A 10,511-nucleotide genomic window follows, 5' to 3' on the forward strand; every position below is an offset into this window, starting at 1 on the left:
CTTGTGCACCTTTACTCAACCCCCAAAATAGATCCCTTTGCTGGAACCATAAGCTCATGTGCATTTGCAATGTGAGTGTATACAGCGCATTTGCAATGTGACTGCAATGCCTTTGGACAGTTCAAGCCCCTTGCTGCCAACTTATTTATTGCCATTAGCTAGGTATTGCCATTCCATAGGGCATTTTTTTTTTGTCAAGAGCAATTCACCGTGAAGTTGTTACAGTAAGTCGCCGGATGACTTGGCGCAGCCCTGAACAGATGCTGGTTTGACAACAGCCATGTTCACCTCCCCGAGAGATGCTAAAAATTGCAGCAAGCTGTCTCCCTAGCTGGTTTGGGGGTTGCCCCTGGTTCTGGGGCAGGTGAAATAAATGCTTGACGTTGCTGTAGTTCAGTGAACTGTATGTCAGTAGTAGAGCACATGCTTTGCATTCAGAAAGTCCTACCTTCAGTCTTTAACATGTCCAGGTGGGACTGGGAGTGCATGCCATCTGACACTCTGGAGAGCCACTGTCAATCAGGGCAAACAGTTCTGAGCTAGGTGGACCAATGTTCTGACTCAGTAGAAAGCTGATTCCTGTGTTCCCAATGAGGGATCCTTGAAAGGACAGTTAGACTAGAATGGCAGATGAAGGTGATAGACTATATGAGACTGGCAGAAATGACTGGCAGAATCCGAGACCAGGGAAGAGAGACGGCGGAAGAAGATTGGAAGAAATTTAAGGACTATCTTGGGAAATACTGCAAAATTAATGAATGTTAGAATGATGTTGGTTTAGAAATTAAGTGGTTTTCAGCTGTAATGATTAAGTAAAAAGAAAAGAAAGGTTGAAAATTAAATGAAAACTAAGGGTGAGGATTTGCTGAATTAATAATTAGAACTGGAATACAAAAAGGGGAGGTATGAGGAGGTCTGGGAAGTAAGTTATAAGAAAATAAGGGAATGAAATTTTACTTGTTTTTAAATTGTTTTTAGTTTTGTATTTTTCTATATTTGTGATTTTTTTGTGTTTGTGTTTTGTTTTTATTATTTTTTTGTATAACCTTTGAAATTTTAATAATTTTTTTTTTTTTTAAAAAAAAGAAAGGACAGTTAGACTAAACTCCCCCAAACTTACACCAATACATAATTGCATATTAGGGTAAATGGAGAGCCATTCAGTGTTCCTCCCTCTCCTTTCATGACTGGTGGTTTCCATGAAGCAGGAGAAAATCAGGTGGGGGTGCATTCAGTTTTATGAGATGGCAAATGTGGCTCTCTCCCCTTTCCTTTATTCTCTAAATTTTAAAACAAGCTAAGCCGCCTCTCCAAGAGGTAGATAGGTATCTGCTGAGCAAATGGGGCTTTTCATCAAAGGTGGTTGCAGAAAGGTTTACACAACATTTGATGCAATGATCCATCAGTTAAGATAATGCGGTGTTGAAAGCAAACCAAAACCCCAGGTAAAAACAGAAAGTCAATAAATAGGCATAGTACAACTGACTTAAAATGACCGCCAAAATAGAAAGGTCTTCATCAAGCGCCTGAAGTTCAGCATGGAGAGAGTCTGTCTGATCTCAGCCACAAGGGAGTTCCACAGTTCTGAACACACAGAACCCTAGAATTGTAGAGTTGGAAGGGACCACAAGGGTCATCTAGTCCAACCCGCAGCAGTGCAGGAATCTCAACTCAAGTATCCATGATAGATGACTAACTGACCTCTGCTTAAAAACTTCCAGTGAAGGAAGACTCCTGGTGGATGCAAGCTGTGCATCCAAGTCATGGGGGAACCACTAGGAGAGCCTCTCACAAAGACCTCAGTGATTGGTCAGGGATATAAAGTAAGTACCTTCCAAAATCCCAGAGATGTTCACCTTGCTCGAACTTTCATCTCCCCACTAACTGTATGGAGCACCAACACTCATCCACGGTTGACAAAACAAACAAACTCCAGGCTGAAATAGTTGATCCAGCCCTATAATATAGGCTGCAGAGAACTGGGAAGTTATCCCCTTTTGTGGTCCAAACCTTACTGGGGGAATAATATTGTAGATGAGCTTTGTAATTATTGTATTTTCTAACAGAATTGAGTTGCATGTCTCTCCCCCCACCCCCCGCCGCCCCGGATTTCTCCCCCTGCTCAAGCTGTCTAGCTAGTCCTTGAAATTGTTGTGTCCTCCTGCTTCTGGAGGACAAGCAGTCGCTGGAAGCTTTATTTCGCAATAGTAACACCAAAAGGCATTTGCTGCAGAAGAATGGAACAGAAATGGGGAAGGATGGAAGGAGGGAGAGACAAGAATCACTGTCGAGGGCTTATCATTCAGGAGGGTTTCGTGGTGTTTTGTTCAAATCTGTTTGTAACAGGAAAGCAAAACACACATAGCACCATACCAGCAAGTGCTATTGGGTAGAGTGAAGTAGGGGAGCTGGGTTCAAAACTGTGATGGATGAAGATGAAAAATTCCAGGGCCCCAACATCATGTGCAGTGCCCCTCCCACTGCCCCCAACTTCCTTAAAGTAAAGAGGAGGAACAATAAGCTGGCAACTGAATAAGATGCAGGGAGGGAATGAAAGCTAGGAGTTATTTAACCCAGAAGGTGATAATAAGAGGGAAGGAAGCAAGAGGAACAAAGTCAATCTCGGTGAGCCCTTAGCCGTAAACCCTCCCCACCACCACCACCATATACCTACAGCCCCAATTTCAACAACTAAGCAGAGAACAGGGAAGCACACGATCCTTCTGATCATACAAACTGGTCCACAGACATAAACCAGAAGTGTGTTTGAATCTTTGTGTATCTCATTAATGACCGCTCCCCGCTTAAAACGGGGGGCGCCCTTTGCGTGGACGCGTTCAGGCCCTAGATCTGGAGCGGCTCCAACAGCATAGGCTTGGCTTTGCCTTCCCTCAGGTGGGATACCTGGAGGTCTCCACCTACCTCAGTCAGTTGGCCAATCCCACCTGGGGGAAGGGTTGCCAAGGAGACCAGGCCAGGTAGGGGAGGGATTACCTGCCCACACAAAGGAGGGAGGATCTTACCTGGGAATTCTCACTTGGCTCCAGAGCTTCTCCCACCCTACCCACCCTCAGTCAATGTCTTATTTTGCAGGTTAATTTTTCCTCACAGGTTTTGCAGGTTAACTTTTCTTCACAGGTATGCGGGCGCTGCTACGTTAAGGTCGCTGTTAAAGGGCCAGAAAGGAATTTCCCTGCATTGGCAGGTTTCGCCTTTCCCGTAGCAAAACGTCACAACTTTGGCGGTATCAGGCCTTGGGCGGAATCCTTTTGTCCATCTTCCTCTTTGCGGCGGCGATACCAGGGTTCCCCGTTAAAGGGGTTTTCTGAAGGGAGGCTTTGACCGTACGCTGAAATGTCGTCATTGCTCTCCCCTGCGGCGGCGTTACGGGGGCGGCTATCTCTGCTTGAACATATGTTTTCCAGAGCCGGCCCATCCCCCCCCCACACTGGATAACCCTGATGCTCCCTAGGGCCCCGGCTGGGGACTGGGGAGGCAGAACGCCCAATGCCTGAGCCAAGGTCTACCCACATTTGAAATTTAATAAAGTTGTGGCCAATTTAATCCCATAGCACATTGTCTTGAGTCGTTATTCCACATGACGGGGGGACCGCGCAGGATCTGGGGGCTCCGCCTGTCCGCGCAATGGAGGTCAGAAGTCAAATACCATGTTGAAAAACAAACAAATCTCTGCTTACCATTTGTATCAGCAATCTGGCGTATGCAAAATCCATCTCAGCTTTTGCATGTGAAAAATGTCATTGCTGGTTTACAAAATGTCGAGACCGTAGCTTGAGATTTGAAAATACTTTTGCTCTTCCGGTTGTCCTTTAGAGACTTACCAGTACAAAGGCAAAGAAGCATCCATATCCCAAACGCCAGAAGCTTTTTCATCTTCGTTGTTGAGGAAATCCTACCAGTTGGTTCAGATGGTGGCCTCTGTGAACTGGGGAACAAGCAGAAATGTGATAAGGGAAGAAGCTTAGCAAACACCTCCTCCTTTAAAAAGTCTGTGGGGCAATCAATCCTCAACTGGGCTGAGGATGATATTCAGGCTGGCAGTGCAGTATGCATCCTCCAAGCTGTGAGGCTGATGAACTGCAGATTTCTCCTGTGTCCACGATGCCTTCTTTTTCAGCACCCTCTTACTGAATCTCTGGAAATGCTCTAAAGCAGCAAACCGAGTGTGGAAATGTACCACTGATTTGAAATATGCTAGAATAAGAATTAGCTGTTCTCAACTTCCTCCTCCCACTCCAAGCACACTGTGATGGGCACCTGGCATAATGTCACCCCACACATCATGGCTCAGGCCTAGTACACAAGAATGCAGAAAATGATAACATCAATGCCCAGGAGCAGAAGAACATCGTGGTCTGGAGTTCGCCCACCAAGGCCACGCAGGTGGTTGAATGGTGTCTCTTGTGAGTACAAGAACCCAACTCCAGCAAAAGGCAGGCAACTTGTGCACCATTACTTCCTGCTCAAGCCGTCTAGGTAGTCCTTTAAATTGTTGTGAGGATAAACTGATAGGAACTTTATGAAATTATTCACACAGAAAAATACCCGTACAAAGTTTTGGTGCTTCAGAAAAGTTTGATTGGTTTTAATCAAAGCAAGTTATTTCCAGAGAAGTAAGCAAGTTAATGGAAACTTTGCATGACACGCAGTCAGGTGTATCTTTCCCCACAATGTTTTCTGTATTTATTTATTTTAAAGTATGTACAAAGTCCCCTCTGAAGCAATTAATTCAGTCAAATGAATTCAATTTCAAAGAGGGGCAGTAAAGGGGTAGCACAATCCCTCCCCACCACACAAAGCTGTCCTTTCTTCTCAGCTTCCAGTCCTCAAGGCCTTGGCCACAAATGGAGAGTAAGATGTTGGCCCTGAAGGCATCTCAAGAACTGGACCTTAAAAACTAGTCCCTAGAACAGGATCCAAAACCAATAAGGTGTGTGTGTGTGTGTGTGTGTGTGTGTGTGTGTGTGTGTGACTTGACCCCCAATATCTGTTTGGTTCTTGACAGCAAAGCAAATGGAAGGAGACATGCATCATGGCTGATGATGGCAGCTGCAGACTGCGCTTGCAGAGAGACAAGAGAGGACGGGAAAGAGCATCGCTGTGCTGAAATGTGTCCTCCAATTTATCAAAAGAGTGACAAGCATCTTGATGTTGAGGCTTTTTCTGTCCTAGGCTCCGCTCCACTGCCTATGCAAGCTTAGGAATTGCAGTACTCAGTGGGGCAGCATATGACCTCCTCCAGCATTAAACCAAGTGTCACTGAATGTGAATTCCTACAGTCCTGGGTACAACCCACCACAGAACCAATCTTTGTATTCCCTAGAAGCCAAAAAAGAGAGAATGTAAGAGACCTTGTACAATGCATGAAACACTCGGTACCCTCTGCTCTGTTATCACTGATCTCTCTTGAGGCTTAAACGGCCTCAGTCCTGTATACCAGAAGGAGTGTCTCCACCCCCATCGTTCAGCCCAGACACTGAGATCCAGCGCCAAGGGCCTTCTGGTGGTTCCCTCATTGCGAGAAGTAAGGTTACAGGGAACCAGGCAGAGGGCCTTCTCGGTAGTGGCACCCGCCCTGTGGAACACCCTCCCAGCAGATGTCAAGGCAATAAATAACTATTTTACTTTTAAAAGTCAACTGAAGGCAGGCCTCTTTAGGGAAGTTTTTAATGTCTAATGCTGTATTGTTTTTAATATTCAGTTGGAAGCCGCCCAGAGTGGCTGGGGAAACCCAGCCAGATGGGCAGGGTATAAATAATAAATTTATTATTATTATTATTATTATTATTATTATTATTATTATTATTATTATTATTATTATTGATTCCCTGAGATCTCAAATGTCAATGAGCAAACTATATTTTGTATCTATGCTCAGTCACAGGGGCCTTATAGGCTTCCTCAGCAAAATGAATACTGTTTCTTTGCTCAATGAAACAAGCTCACAAATAATGAAATTTTCTTACAAAAATGGGAAAGGGGAAATTTCTGAGTAGTCCCCATTATCAAGGAAGTACAGTAGATGTGTCCCCACCCCATGAGTCTTACAGAATGAAGAACGGGGAGAGGACACAAAATAGATAGATGAATATAGTCCCAATTTGGGGGGTTCCCAAAATTCCATCCACTCTGAGCATCAGGTCACACTTTTGGGTGACCAAATCGCCATTCAGTAGATGCCAGAACACACAAACAAGTTGAATTAATGTGCATGAAGATAGGGGAGAAAGGTAGCACTTGCAAAGTATGCCTTCTCTGTTTTGACTCCTGGCCATGACTCCCTGGTGGCCACAATCCAGCATTAATCTGAAGGAGGACCTACTCTGAAAGGGTTCCCCCTTGCATAGAAGAACCTACTGCATGGCCACTAGGTGGTCATGGCCTGTGGGTGCACTGATGCTGATGCGCCATGGCTAAAGGGTACATTCCCATTGCCTCCACATGCATTCATTGACCATGTGAGTTGGATCTTCTGAGCAGCTTTAGTACCTAGGGTGAGGTCAAGCAGGTAGAAACAGGTTGGGTGGCTTCGCCAAGAGCAAGGAGCAGATGTAGGGCCCAATTCAAATGAGCTTTCCTTCCTCCTCTATAAGTGAAGAGGCACCATTCATCCATACGTGAAAAACAATCATTTTAGGGCAATGTTACATTGAAAGGGAAAGCTGCTTGAAGGCCATCAGTACTGGCACAGTCTCCTGGGGAAGAGACACAGCTCGGCATCTTCAAGAGCCAGCAGAATGCCAATACGGGTAGATGCCCTTGCATTTCATCAGGGAGAACATTGTACAGCCAGTGAAAACAAACCCTCTGAAGGTGGAGATAACGTCTGAGGCATGACCTGCTACTATACATCCTTCAGAATCGGCGGAGCTGCTCAGAGTAAGGGCATTTTCACCAAGGCCAACCTGGAATCATCTCTGCTGTAGTGCATTGGTGGGGAATGACCTCTCTCTGGCCCCAGGCTGCATCCCTGCTCCTCAGACCACACGCTCCACTGCTCCACAGCCTTCTCAAGTTCTCCCGGATGGCCAGAATGTGTCCTTGGAATGTGAGAATGTTTCCTGTTTGTGCAGACAGAGAGAGCTGTGGAGGTGTAGAAACCTTTGGCTTTTGTGTGGCTAAGTGATCAGATTCTCATTTGATGTCCTACCTACTTATTGCCTCTGGTCTTACAGCAGGCACACAGCTCCACTCCCAAGCATTACTCCTGAGGGAATGGATCCCTCAGCCTGCTGGGTTAGTCCAACTCACTTGCATACTTACTGACATAAGTGTTCAGTGTGGAACATGATGCTCCCATCCCGGCCCAACAAAATTCTGCTTCTGGAGGACAAGCAGTCGCTGGAAGCTTTATTTCGCAATAGTAACACCAAAAGGCATTTGCTGCAGAAGAGTGAGTGGAACAGAAATTGGGGAAGGATGGAAGGAGGGAGAGACAAGAATCAATGTGGAGGGCTTATCATTCAGGAGGGTTTCGTGGTGTTTTGTTCAAATCTGTTTGTAACAGGAAAGCAAAACACACATGGCACCATACCAGCAAGTGCTATTGGGTAGAGTGAAGTAGGGGAGCTGGGTTCAAAACTGTGATGGATGAAGATGAAAAATTCCAGGACCCCAACACCATGTGCAGTGCCCCTCCCACTGCCCCCAACTTCCTTAAAGTAAAGAGGAGGAACAATAAGCTGGCAACTGAATAAGATGCAGGGAGGGAATGAAAGCTAGGAGTTATTTAACCCAGAAGGTGAGAATAAGAGGGAAGGAAGCAAGAGGAACAAAGTCAATCTCGGTGAGCCCCCAGCCATAAACCCTCCCCACCACCACCACCATATACCTACAGCCCCAATTTCAAGAACTAAGCAGAGAACAGGGAAGCACGCGATCCTGCTGATCATACAAACTGGTCCACAGACATAAACCAGAAGTGCGTTTGAATCTTTGTGTATCTCATGAATGGAGGTCAGAAGTCAAATACCATGTTGAAAAAGAAACAAACAAACAAATCTCTGCTTACCATTTGTATCAGCAATCTGGCGTATGCAAAATCCATCTCAGCTTTTGCATGTGAAAAATGTCATTGCTGGTTTACAAAATGTCGAGACCGTAGCTTGAGATTTGAAAATACTTTTGCTCTTCCGGTTGTCCTTTAGAGACTTACCAGTACAAAGGCAAAGAAGCATCCATATCCCAAACGCCAGAAGCTTTTTCATCTTCGTTGTTGAGGAAATCCTACCAGTTGGTTCAGATGGTGGCCTCTGTGAACTGGGGAACAAGCAGAACTGGGATAAGGGAAGAAGCTTAGCAAACACCTCCTCCTTTAACAAGTCTGTGGGGCAATCAATCCTCAACTGGGCTGAGGATGATATTCAGGCTGGCAGTGCAGTATTGTCAGGGTTTCTGGGAGAGAGGAGGAGATGACAGAGGAGACGGAGAGCGAGTGGGAGGAGGGGCAGAAGGATGAGGAAGAAGATGACGGAATTCTAAGGGAATCCACGAGTCTGAGCAGCGAGTCAGAGGATTCTCAAAAGGGGGTTACCTTAATCAAGCAAAAGGGAGGAGAAGGGAGAAGCGGAGAGGAGCCCAGTGGAAGACAGACGCAGCAAGAGGCGTCTCAGCTGGAACGGAGTAAAGGGGGTGGAGTCGTCAGCCTCTCGGAGGGAGCAGGATTAGGAGAGAACAGAGAAAGGGGGTTGGAGCAAGGTGTTCAGCCGGAAAGGGTGGAGAGCAGAACAAAGGGTGGTGTAGCGGTCGAAAGAAAGGTCAGGAGCAACGTACGCGCGCCAAGTTCAAACGTAGAGGCGCGCGGAAGTGGAGAGAGCTCAGGGGAGGAGCCCGGCCCCAAAGCCAGAAGGAGGGGGGAAGAGGCGGCAGAGGATTCAGCCTCAGGCGAGTCACGGAGAGAGGGAACCCAGGGGGGCAGGAAGACCCTGCGGAAAAGAAAGGAGAGGAAGAGGTGGTCTAGAGCCAGGCTATTAAGTTGGTGTGGAAGAGGGGAGGAGTCAGAGGGGACTTCAGCGGTCTAACGTGACAGACGTACGGCCACAATGCTGAACTGTATGAGAAGCAGAAATCTTCAATAAACTTTTCCTGTAAATAAACTGCAACGGAGTGAGGTCTCTTGTGAGCTGGGACCCATCCTGGGTGGCCGTGACAGTAAGTCCCCTCTCTGAAAGCAAAAAATTTTTTTTTGCGAAGCTCACGAACGGGAGCAGCCATGAGCGCTGAGGAGCAGCTGGTTGCACTGCGGGATCAGGTTACCGCTCTCACATCGGCAGTCATTGCTTCGCAGAAGAAGAATGACGACTTGGAGAAGACGTGCCAGGATTTGCAGGCAAGGTGGGAACACGCGGACAGGGCGGGGGCCCCAGGATCCAGAGCGGAGGGCATTGCGCTTGGACGGCGGGGGGGTGCCCTGGTTCCGCATTTTAATGGCAACTTGCAAGACTATCCCAATTTCAGAGCGGACGTCGTGTATGCACTGCATTTACTCCGTCACGATTTTAAAGATGAGGAGGAGAAAGTGGGGTTCATTGTTTCGCACCTGCATGGGGAGGCCAGGGCTTGGCTACGCAATCTGTGGCGCGAAGATGGACCGGCCCGTCGCAATTCAACTGCGTTCATCAAAGCGATGGATTCTTGTTTTCAATCCTCTGTGGATGTGGACATTGCGCGCCGTCAAATGCACGGGCTGAGGCAGGGGAAAGCGACTGTGCGCCAATACCACTCTAAATTTTTTGCATTGCTCACCGCCTTAGATTGGCCAAAGGACAGTAAACCGGTCAGAGATCTTTTTTGGGAGGGATTGAGCCCCCCCATCAAGGATGAGATCGCTAGGGGGGACAGACCCCAGACCCTAGAAGACGTGGTGCAACGGGCTTTAGCTATTGGACTTCGACATGAGGGACGTCCGTGGCACGGGGAGGACGGGCCCCAAGCGCGTGCGCAAGCGAGGACTCTCCCTTTTGTGCACAGGGATTTCAGCCGTGCGCACCCCTCGCCAATGGGGAAGGACAGCGAGGAGCCAATGGAGATTGGTGGTGCTAGGGCTCAGAAGCCATCCCAGAGCCCTGTCCCTGGTGCAGCCAAAGCGAAGCCTCCTAGAGGAACCAGGAAGTGTTACATCTGTGACAGTGCGCACCATATGGCGAAAGAGTGCCCCCAGAGGCTCCAGAAGCACACTGCGGCACTGGCAACTGTGACAGCAGAGGTGCAACCAGGGGAGCGACTTCAGGGAAACGACAGTGCCTGGCTGGAAGCAGAGCTCCTGGGGCTCAGCCAGGCGGATCTGTAGACAAGCCCCCAGCATCGCCGCAGAGCGTGGACCCTTTGCCTCCCAAACCGGCAGTTCTGCTCACAGCAACACTCCAGCTGCCTGATGGGAGACTCCTCGAGGTTCCAATAACGATCGATTCGGGAAGCAACGCCGACTTCGTGGGACTGCAGTTCGTTAAGCAGCACAACATGGCGCTCCTGCCTGCAACGACGCCTCTGAA

At 47.8% G+C, this 10,511-nt stretch overlaps 1 long non-coding RNA gene across 1 annotated transcript; it reads right to left on the minus strand.

Annotated features, from left to right (window-relative positions):
• Window positions 1-4,692: 4,692 nt before the first annotated feature.
• Window positions 4,693-8,265, minus strand: LOC309358331. The gene is made up of 3 exons (XR_014163457.1): window positions 8,177-8,265; window positions 7,285-7,404; window positions 4,693-5,340 (listed from the first exon to the last, which is right to left on the minus strand). It is a non-coding gene; the product is annotated as an uncharacterized lncRNA (long non-coding RNA).
• Between the last annotated feature and the right edge of the window lie 2,246 nt (window positions 8,266-10,511).

The sequence above is a fragment of the Podarcis melisellensis genome (genome assembly GCF_964234715.1).
Source record: "Podarcis melisellensis genome assembly, chromosome: 15".
Classification (NCBI taxonomy): domain Eukaryota; kingdom Metazoa; phylum Chordata; class Lepidosauria; order Squamata; family Lacertidae; genus Podarcis; species Podarcis melisellensis.